Source organism: Phragmites australis, chromosome 3 (assembly GCF_958298935.1).
Source record: "Phragmites australis chromosome 3, lpPhrAust1.1, whole genome shotgun sequence".
Classification (NCBI taxonomy): Eukaryota; Viridiplantae; Streptophyta; class Magnoliopsida; order Poales; family Poaceae; genus Phragmites; species Phragmites australis.
The window spans coordinates 26506440-26515823 of record NC_084923.1 but is presented as its reverse complement, the minus strand read 5'-3'; the positions used below and the strand labels follow the sequence as shown (position 1 = coordinate 26515823).

Sequence of the window (9384 nt, the reverse complement as noted above, 5' to 3'; positions counted from 1 at the left end):
AGCAAAGTTTGGTACCCAATTACCCTACTTGCATTGGAGGTCTTTAAGTTGGTGAGCCACATTCTGCTGTTATCCAAATATCAATCAGATAACCTAGGAGCCAGCCGCTAATAGCTCAACCTCACATAGTCCCATGACATTAAGAACAATGCTATAATATGTTCCAAATAATGTGCAAAGCAAGGTTGCTAATTACTTTTGTTGATTTCTCAGATGGAATAAAACGGCCATGAATGACTAATAGGTAGTATATCCACCGCAAAACAAACTCCATGCTACCAGATCTGGAGAGAATACCAGATCTGGAGAGATAAATCAGCAATTAGGAAGGAATACAAACTCCATGCTACCAGATCTGGAGAGATAAATCAGCAATTAGGAAGGAATACATGGTTATACACAGCATGAAAATGCACGGGTGAACAAACATGCTACTTATAGAGTCTTGAGCACCTTGTTTTCCATGCAGATACTAATTTTTCCAGAAGTTTGCAAGCATCCCCAGGTTTCAGAGATCATAGATGCGCCCGGATCTGTTGAACAACAGAACATCATGAACATAGTTCAGGGTAAACATGCAAACAGTTACCTGATGAAACTTTGAACTGAAATTCAGTTCAACAAACCTTCTTGCTAGGTAAATTAGCGTCGACTTTTATGCTGCCACTACCAAACAGATTTGATAAAATATTAGGGGGAATGCCAGGATGACCTTCCGTGCTTTGATAAGCTCGAGTATGAATGACACCAACTCTCTCATCATGTCTTCGATGCATATGCTGTTATCTTCAATTCTTTGCACAGGAACTAAACAAGCAAAATAATTTTGAGTGTAGTTAGCGAGCTGTTTAATAGACTGATACTGAAAACAAAACAAAAAACCATGCATGCAAAAATGTAGTAAAACCTAAAATAACTGCTAACGAACAGCAACATATGATTTGTAGTCGTGTATGGGCTTGAGCTCTGAGTTTTACCACCACCCAATTTCCAGATGGCAATATAGCGTTCTCCAATGCCAGATGACAGAACATACTGGCCATCATTGCTAAAAACCATGCTCCTCACAGCCACCTAATGTGTATATATGCGTGTATGAATTACGAAAAGCTGGGCATAAACAGAAGAATAAAGGCAGAACAATGTACGCTAGTCTCAGAAGAGGAACACCAGTAGACGGGAGAAGAAAAGACACTCACCGGATGTCCAGAGAATTTTTTAATCTTTTTGTTGTCAGAAGTATCAAAAGTTCTCAACTGGCCAGCTGCTGTTGCTAAAATATTTCCATTTGATAAATTCAAGTACAAGCAGCATTTCATTATAGTGAATCATGGTAGAAATATGTTGGGTATGAGTTGAGTACAAGCAAAAGGATATGCATATGCATGCTTTGCTAACTTTGCTAAGACATATGTATATATTTGGATAAGTGTTGGAACCTATCATCCTACAACTAAAAGGACCTCAACAAAAATAGGCACAGATAACCAAATAGACATTTCAGCAATCAGGATATATCAATATATAGATCTTATAAAGTGATAAAAAAAACATGTTGAGGCCAGAATGGACGCCTGCCACTGGCGATGGCATTGAGGGGGATACAAATTTAACTCAGTGATATCAGGTTTAATAATGGCAGATCTGAGATATAAGTTTATCCCAATGACATATAAGAAATTAATCCAATAGAACATTGCCGTCAAATCAGAAATGGCAGGCGTCCATTCAGAATGCAGACCGCATGAGGATAGTACATCCTTGAGAAGTTGAGATAGCATACCTACATCTGCCGGAGCTTTTTAAGTAGCATATGGTTGCAGCATAGTGTTATTATTCATTAAATTGAAAACAATACAAAGTAATCGGATACTTGCAAAGTAATAAAAATAATGTATTACAGCAATACCTCAAGGAAGGTGAATCAAAAGGAAGGAAATCTATTGACATAATCATATTACCTAACACATGGTGGGCGTCCAACTGTGTTGTTCGCCATTCGTCGAGCTGGCTGTGCCACAACCCAAGCTAACCATTTTATGCCGTCCTCCATACTAGCAACCTCGATGTAGTCTGCTTGTCATCCTCATCATGCTCGTAGACAACTGTGTGTTCATGCACCTGTTGAAGCAGACGAATAGATCGATGGAGCGTGGTCCTCGGGTCTGTAGAAGTAGACATGGAACACAGCTATATCGATGGCACTTACTGAGGTAGACGAATAGAACGCATTGCACAACGTACAGAAAGAAGCAAGAAAGATGACTGACCTCGATGGCGAGGGAGTTGCTGAGGAAGTAGTGGCAAACATGGCGCACTCCACTTGCAATGGGTGACTTCACTTGTGGGCTCCATCAAGCGAATAAAAAAATCGACACTTAGTTGTTTTCCCTAGCCGGGCATTACTTGTTTTCTCTCCGTGCTCTACTCGGTCTCGTGAAACCAATTTTTTAATAAACAAAAATCGGTGCACGTAGTTGCACCGCTCCAGATTTGGTTAGCTCTGGCATCGCTACCTGCAGCGTGTGGAGCGATGCCCAGACGCTCTCTTTCAACCTCAGGCTTCACTCCAAGCACACGCTGTGGAAGGCCTAAGAGAGAAGAGATTAAATAAGAGATAACAAATTTTCGGTACACCAGAGGCCATGCACTTCTGGATGGTTGTTTCGTGAAGGGATGACATCTCCCAGGTGTCTGACATCGAAAATGACCTTGCCATAGCGCCCTTCATTGAAAAAGAGGTTAAGGATGTGGTTTTCTTAATGGATCATAACAAAGCAAGGGGCCCAACGGTTCCCAGCCGATATTATAAAGGAGGATCTTATGTCTATGTTCCATGATCTTCACTCGCATCGCCTGCAAATCTACAATCTCAATTTTGGAGTAATAACCCTCCTACTAAAAACAAAAGAAGCAAACAAAATTCAATAGTATCATCACATCTGCCTATTGAATGTTAGTTTCAAGATTTTCACTAAGGTGCTAACGAACAAGATGATCAACGTGGCGAATATGATAATCCACCCAACCCAAACAGCCTTTATAAAGGGACTTAACATCCTTGAAGGAGTAGTAATCATGCATAAAATGATCCATGATCTGTGTGGTACAAAGGTGAATGGGTCATCTTAAAGATTAACTTCGAAAGAGCTTATGATAAAGTTAAATGACCATTTCTTCTACAAACCCTCTGGATGAAAGGGTTCTCAAAGAAGTGGTGCTCCTAGATTGAAAAGATAATCTGGGGGGAGGGCGGAGTGTGGCCATTAAAATAAATGATGACATTGGTCCCTACTTCTAGTCTAGGGAAGGTGTTCATCACGGTGATCCTCTTTCTCCGCTGCTTTTTAACATCACATCTGACATGTTGGCTATCTTCCTTGAGAGGGCCAAGACGGCATGACAATTCAGCGGAGTGGTACCACACCTGGCGGAGGATGGCCTTTTCATTCTCCAATATACGGATGACACTATTCTCTTCCTAGATCATGATCTAGATAAAGCAATGAACTTGAAACTCTTGCTTAGTGCCTTTGAGTTTTTGTTAGGCCTTCAAATCGACTTCCACAAGAGTGAACTATTTTGTTTTGGGGCAATGCAAGAACAAGCCGATCTTTATACTCAGATATTCGGCTACGCAAAGGGTAGTTTACCGATCAAGTATCTTGGAATTCCAATTCATCATAGGAAGCTAAAGAACTGTGATTGGAAAGGAGTGGAGGAACTTTTTGCAAAGAAGTTGTCTAGCTAGGTACCTAAACACCTATTGTGAGGTGATAGACTAGTTTTAATCAATTCAATTTTGTCAAGTCTCCCCATGTATATGATGTCCTTCCAGGTCCCTAGGGTGGTTCTTAAGAGGCTCGATTACTACATATCCAGATTTTATTGGCAAAATGAGGAAAATAAAAAGAAGTATCGCCTAAAGAAATGGAGGACCATATGCCAGCCCAAAGATCAGGGGGGTTTAGAGATCCAAAATCTCGAGGTGCAAAACATTTATCTTCTATGTAAATGGTTATTTAAACTTCTTAATGAAGAATGTTGAATGGGAGGAACTGATAATGAACAAATACTTGGGGATAAAGGCTTTATCCCAAGCTTCATGGAAGCACGGGGATCCCACTTTTGGGCAAGACTCATGACATCAAAGGATCAACTATTTTGTTTTCGTTCATTCATCTCAAAAGACGGAATGCAAATCAGATTCTATGAAGACACATGGTTGGGTAACTCTCCCCTGTGTGATCAATACCCCAATTTATACAACATAGCCCAACATAAAGACACAACCATAGCCGAGGTGATCCAATCCCCCTAGGAGAACCTTTCCTTCTGTTGGAACCTCAACGGCGCAAGGTTGCAAGTGTTCCAAGAGCTAGCGGCGACCTTGAGTAATATCAATATAGCAAATGAGCATGTTGTATTCCACTGGAACCTGACCCTAAATGGGAAATTCTCGGTAAACTCTTTGTACAACACACTAATGCAAGTCCTAACGCATATAGAAACCTGTGGAAGCAGAAGGTGCCATCTAAAATTAGGATTTTCCTTTGGTACCTCTGCCAAGGTGTCCTACTCACGAAGGACAACCTAAAGAAGAGAATATGGCACGGAAGTCAAAAGTATTTCTTTTGTCACAACAATGAGACAATTAAGCATCTCTTTTTTATTGTCGGTTCGCTCTTTCCACTTGGCTCATCATCTAGGTAGCTACATATTTATATCCCCCTCAAAGTGTGACCCATATGCTGGGAAGCTGGCTTCAAGGACTTAATAAATGTCTAAAAGCTAATATCCTGGTTGGGGCAATAGCCTTGTGCTGGTCTATCTGGCGATGTAGGAAGGAATATAGTTTTAATACCAAAAAACTTCTTTTGTGTAGGTTATTTTTATTTGTCTGGCTTCGTACCTGGTCTGTGCTTCTTCAATCGAATTGTCGACAGGTTTCTAGTATGGTGTGCCTGCATCTGGAGCAGGTAGTTAGATTCCTCATCAACCTTGGCTGGGGATCTAGACTTCGCGTTCAGTCTTCATAAAGACCAAGGATGTCTTCACTACAGACTACTTCTATTTTCGTTCCTTTTGGTGCTATGTGACGATGACTATTGGGTAACTACCATATCCGAGTACCCTAGGGTTTTCTGCAGTTCTCAGAGTATATCTCTATCTCTAGGAAAGGGATCCCTGAATGAAAGAAAACCACTCGTAGGAGCCCAGGGTATCTTGTAAATAGGAAAGTTTATCTTCAAGAATGTAAGGAAGACTCTGGAGGACATATGACACCCTCATATATATATTTACTTTGCCTGGAGCCCCCACAGAGGAGAGATCCATTACAAGAGAATACAAACCATTGCAATTAGAGCAAGCCAAATAAGAAAGTCACCGACTAGGTTTAGATCCATCTAGCTAGACACCCCCTCCCCTTGTAACAGGCTCTGTTCAATATAAGATAAATATGACATAAGGTTATTATCCTAAGGGAGGAGCAAACCTATATAAAACTCCCTCTGTGTTTTCCTGTGATTCGTCTACTCGAAGGATCCCTAATATATTCTACAAATTTGTAAGATTGGTGGTTCAACAATCATCAACAGCTGGCGTCGTCCATGGGGATCACGACAATAGGTGTTGAAGATTTTACGCAGAACAAACTATCGACTACACCAGCACCGAAGACTGGTTTCTCGGATGAGGGGTTCTATGACAACTTTAACCCTTCTACTGACAAGCGCGTGATCAATCAAGTGGACCTCGTCGAGGCACTCTTCAGCGATGACTCCAGCGATGAGGTAAGTCGATTTATGGATCAGCACGCCAAGGAGAAATATACACTATCAGAGACAAGGGTGATGGTCTAGGCAATCATGACAATGACTGTACAAATGGGTAGGGCCCCCAACTCTAGGTACGGGTGATGGTCAGCACCAAATGAGCACACCTCCCTAGATTCTTAATGGATCACTGGTTTTACCGTCTCCTGACCATCAGCAAGGGGCTAAACACTTAAGATATGTGATTGCTAAGAGAATCTTTCTCCTATAAGAGGCCCTCATGAGTCCACCAACCACAGATCTAGTGACCCAAGACAGTAAGGACTAGATGAACTCAACGATTGACTTGATGAAGGAGGTCTTCATCCATGCCGAGAATTCATATCTAGCCCTAGACAGAAACATCGCTAACCAGGGTAGATCACGTAGTCCCCCGTCACGAGACGTATCAGACTCAGAGAGGCATAACCTCTGGAACAAGACTTTTCGGGATGATAACCGGGTGAATAACCATCATTGAACCTCAACAATCAAAGGTCATCTGATCCATGACTTGCGTGAGGTTATCGATGGTCGGCAAAGATGGACAGTAACCTCCAAAGGGGCTTCGTCTACCCCTCGGCAATCTGATCGGGGGACGTCTCGACATCGATCAAATCGGGGCCGATCCCTAACCCCTATGGGAAAAAACTCTCGAGGCTGCTAGAACCAAGCAGGGCACCATCAATAGATGTTTGGCCTTTTCAACAGATCTACAGAACGTAAGTTGGCCAGCAAATTTTGCCCTATGACGATTGAGAAGACAACGGAAGCATGAATCTTGTTGAGTTTTTCGAGATCTGTACCATGGTCATTTAAGCGGCTGACGAGGACGAGAATGTAATGATGAATTACCTCCCTACAGTCCTTGAAGGGGCAGCTAGAACATGGTTTACCAACCTATCACTAGGGACAATATGCTTGTGGGCGCAGCTTTACGATATATTTTGAGCCAATTTCCAGGGTACATACATTCGCCTCGGCACAAAAAATGATATCTACTGTTGAGAGTTGACAGGGAACGAAACCTTGCGTGAATTCATATGCCATTTCAGCTATATCTAGAATAATATCCCCAAAGTTAGCGACTACAACATCATACAGTTGTTTACTCCGGGGGCCAAGAGCCGAAGCTACGTTGGAGACATCGCCATCTAGGTGCCCGAGATGGTTAAAGAGCTCATGGAGATCATTGATGAGTCCGCTAAGGCTGAAAACACACTCCTCTTCGTCAAGGAGAAAACCCAGGGTATCAAACGCCCTCAACCCGAGCTTAAAGGTGTTAAGGTCAAGGCCAAGTGCAAGAAAACGCGAAGGGAGGTAAGGGCAAAAAAAATAACCCTGAGGAACTTTTTGCAGACTTACCTTACACCCGTCCTGACAAGTGTCCCGGTTCTTCCCAGAGCAAGAACTTTACACCCCTCTCCGGCCATCATGACAGTAAGCATTGGTGCGACCTCCACCAAATCGACAACTACAACATCCATGAGTACCGCATCTGGAAAAGTTGGTCAAGTTGGAGGTCGAAAAGATGGCCAAAGGAAAGAAGACCCAGGTGGAAGTCTAGAGTAGGATTCCATCTCTAGCTGTAGTGAGAACGACATGGATCCGATGTCTTTTCAGTCGGATGAGAGGATGATCAACCACATGTTCGGTGGATCTGCTCCAAGTCTAAAATGTAGTACAAGACAATAACCAAAGAAGTCTTAGCTACCATCCTCGAGGGTCATCAGGCTGTTAAGTGGTCAAACATCGAGATATCCTTTAGCAAGATGATTGCCCTGATAACTTCATACGGTCAGGCTACTTCCCGATAGTGGTTAAGCCTATGATAAATAATTGCAGGGTCACCTGAGTTCTTATTGATGGAGGGAACATCCTCTCTCTATGGCACTCGAAGGGATGCAGATATCCTGATCTTCTATCAAGCTAGTTACTCAAGCCTTCCACTGTATAGTACCTGGATCGCCAGCCAGCCCCATCGGCTAGATATTGCTTCTTGTTACCTTTGGGAAGCATGAAAACTTATGGCACAAAAATTATGTTTGACATGGTCAACTTCAAGACGACATATAATGCCATCTTCGGAAGATTAACTCTTGCCAAATTAATGATAGCCATGCATTAGGCTTACCAATACGTGAAGATCCTGAGACCAAAGGGAGTCATCACAGTCCTAGGATGCCCGAAAGTAGGCCTAACCTGTGATAAATAGAGGCTCAACATGGCCACATAGTATCAACCTAACAATGAAACAAAAACTTGAGGCCTAAGGTTGTCGTGAAGTCTCATGAAGAAGTCAAAGCAGTTCCTCTGGACCCAACGGAGCCATCCAGGATAGTTCGAATTGACTCATATCTGGATCCCAAATAGGAACTTGCGCTCATCACCTTCCTTTGGGCAAATGCCGACGTATTCGTATGGCAACCATCAAACATGCCTAAGATCCAAGGGAGGTGATTGAGCACAAACTAGCTATCCAGCCTGACGTGAAGCCGATCAAGTAGAAACTCTGGTGGTTCGCGCCCGATCGAAAGAAAGCAATCAAAGAGGAAATCGAAAAGCTCACCAAGGCAGGATTCATCTGAGAGGTGGATCATCCCGAGTGGCTCTCCAACTTCGTCATGTTCAAAAAATCAAACATCAAATGACAAATGTGTGTTGACTTCATTGATCTCAACAAAGCCTACCCTAAGGACTATTTTCCTCTGCTACGAATAGATTAGATAGTTCAGTCCACCTTGGGCTGTGACTATCTAAGCCTTCTTGATACTTATTCTTATTATCACCAAATTAGCATGCATCCAAAGGATGAGGAGAAGACCACCTTTATCACTCTGTTTGGAGTGTATTGCTATGTCAAGATGCCCTTCGGATTGAAGAATGTTGGTGCACATACCAAAGAGGATAGCTGATAACACTCCATGATCAGATCGGCCAGAATTTTGAGGCCTGCGTCGCTGATCTCGTTGACAAAACCAAAAATAAAGAAGATTTCATATTCGACCTGCAAGAGACGTTCAACAACCTGTGCAAGAATCGAGTTATATTGAACTCGGAGAAATGCGTGTTTGGAGTCGATGTAGGGAAACTACTCAGTTACCTGGTATCCTACCAGGGGATCGAAGTCAATCCTGAGAAGATCAAAGCTATTGAAGAGATGCAACCTTCCAGGTCAGTGCGAGCAGTTCAAAGCCTAACTGGGTGCATTGCAATCCTTAGCCATTTTATTTTCTGGCTCAGAGATCATGGACTTCCCTTTTTTAAGCTACTACGACAACATGACAAGTTTGAATGGTCAAAGGAGGTAGATGAGGCGAAAAATTTGAAGGGGTATCTTTCTTCCCACCCTGTGCTAATCGCTCCCAACCCTACTAAAGATATACTCTTATACATCGCATGCAAACCACATGCTATAAGTGGGGTATTGGTGGTGAAAAGTGCAGTTCAAGACAAACGAGAGAAAAGCCAGCGACCGATGTACTACATCAACGAATTTCTCCATGGTCCCAAAGAACGCTATCCGCAAGTGCAGAAACTATTGTATGATATAATAATGGCATCTTGC

At 42.6% G+C, this 9384-nt stretch overlaps 1 long non-coding RNA gene across 1 annotated transcript; it reads right to left on the bottom strand.

Annotated features, from left to right (window-relative positions):
* Positions 1 to 356: 356 nt before the first annotated feature.
* On the bottom strand, positions 357 to 2323 carry LOC133911118 (uncharacterized). The gene is made up of 3 exons (XR_009908601.1): positions 2271 to 2323; positions 627 to 2165; positions 357 to 533 (listed from the first exon to the last, which is right to left on the bottom strand). It is a non-coding gene; the product is annotated as an uncharacterized LOC133911118 (long non-coding RNA).
* Between the last annotated feature and the right edge of the window lie 7061 nt (positions 2324 to 9384).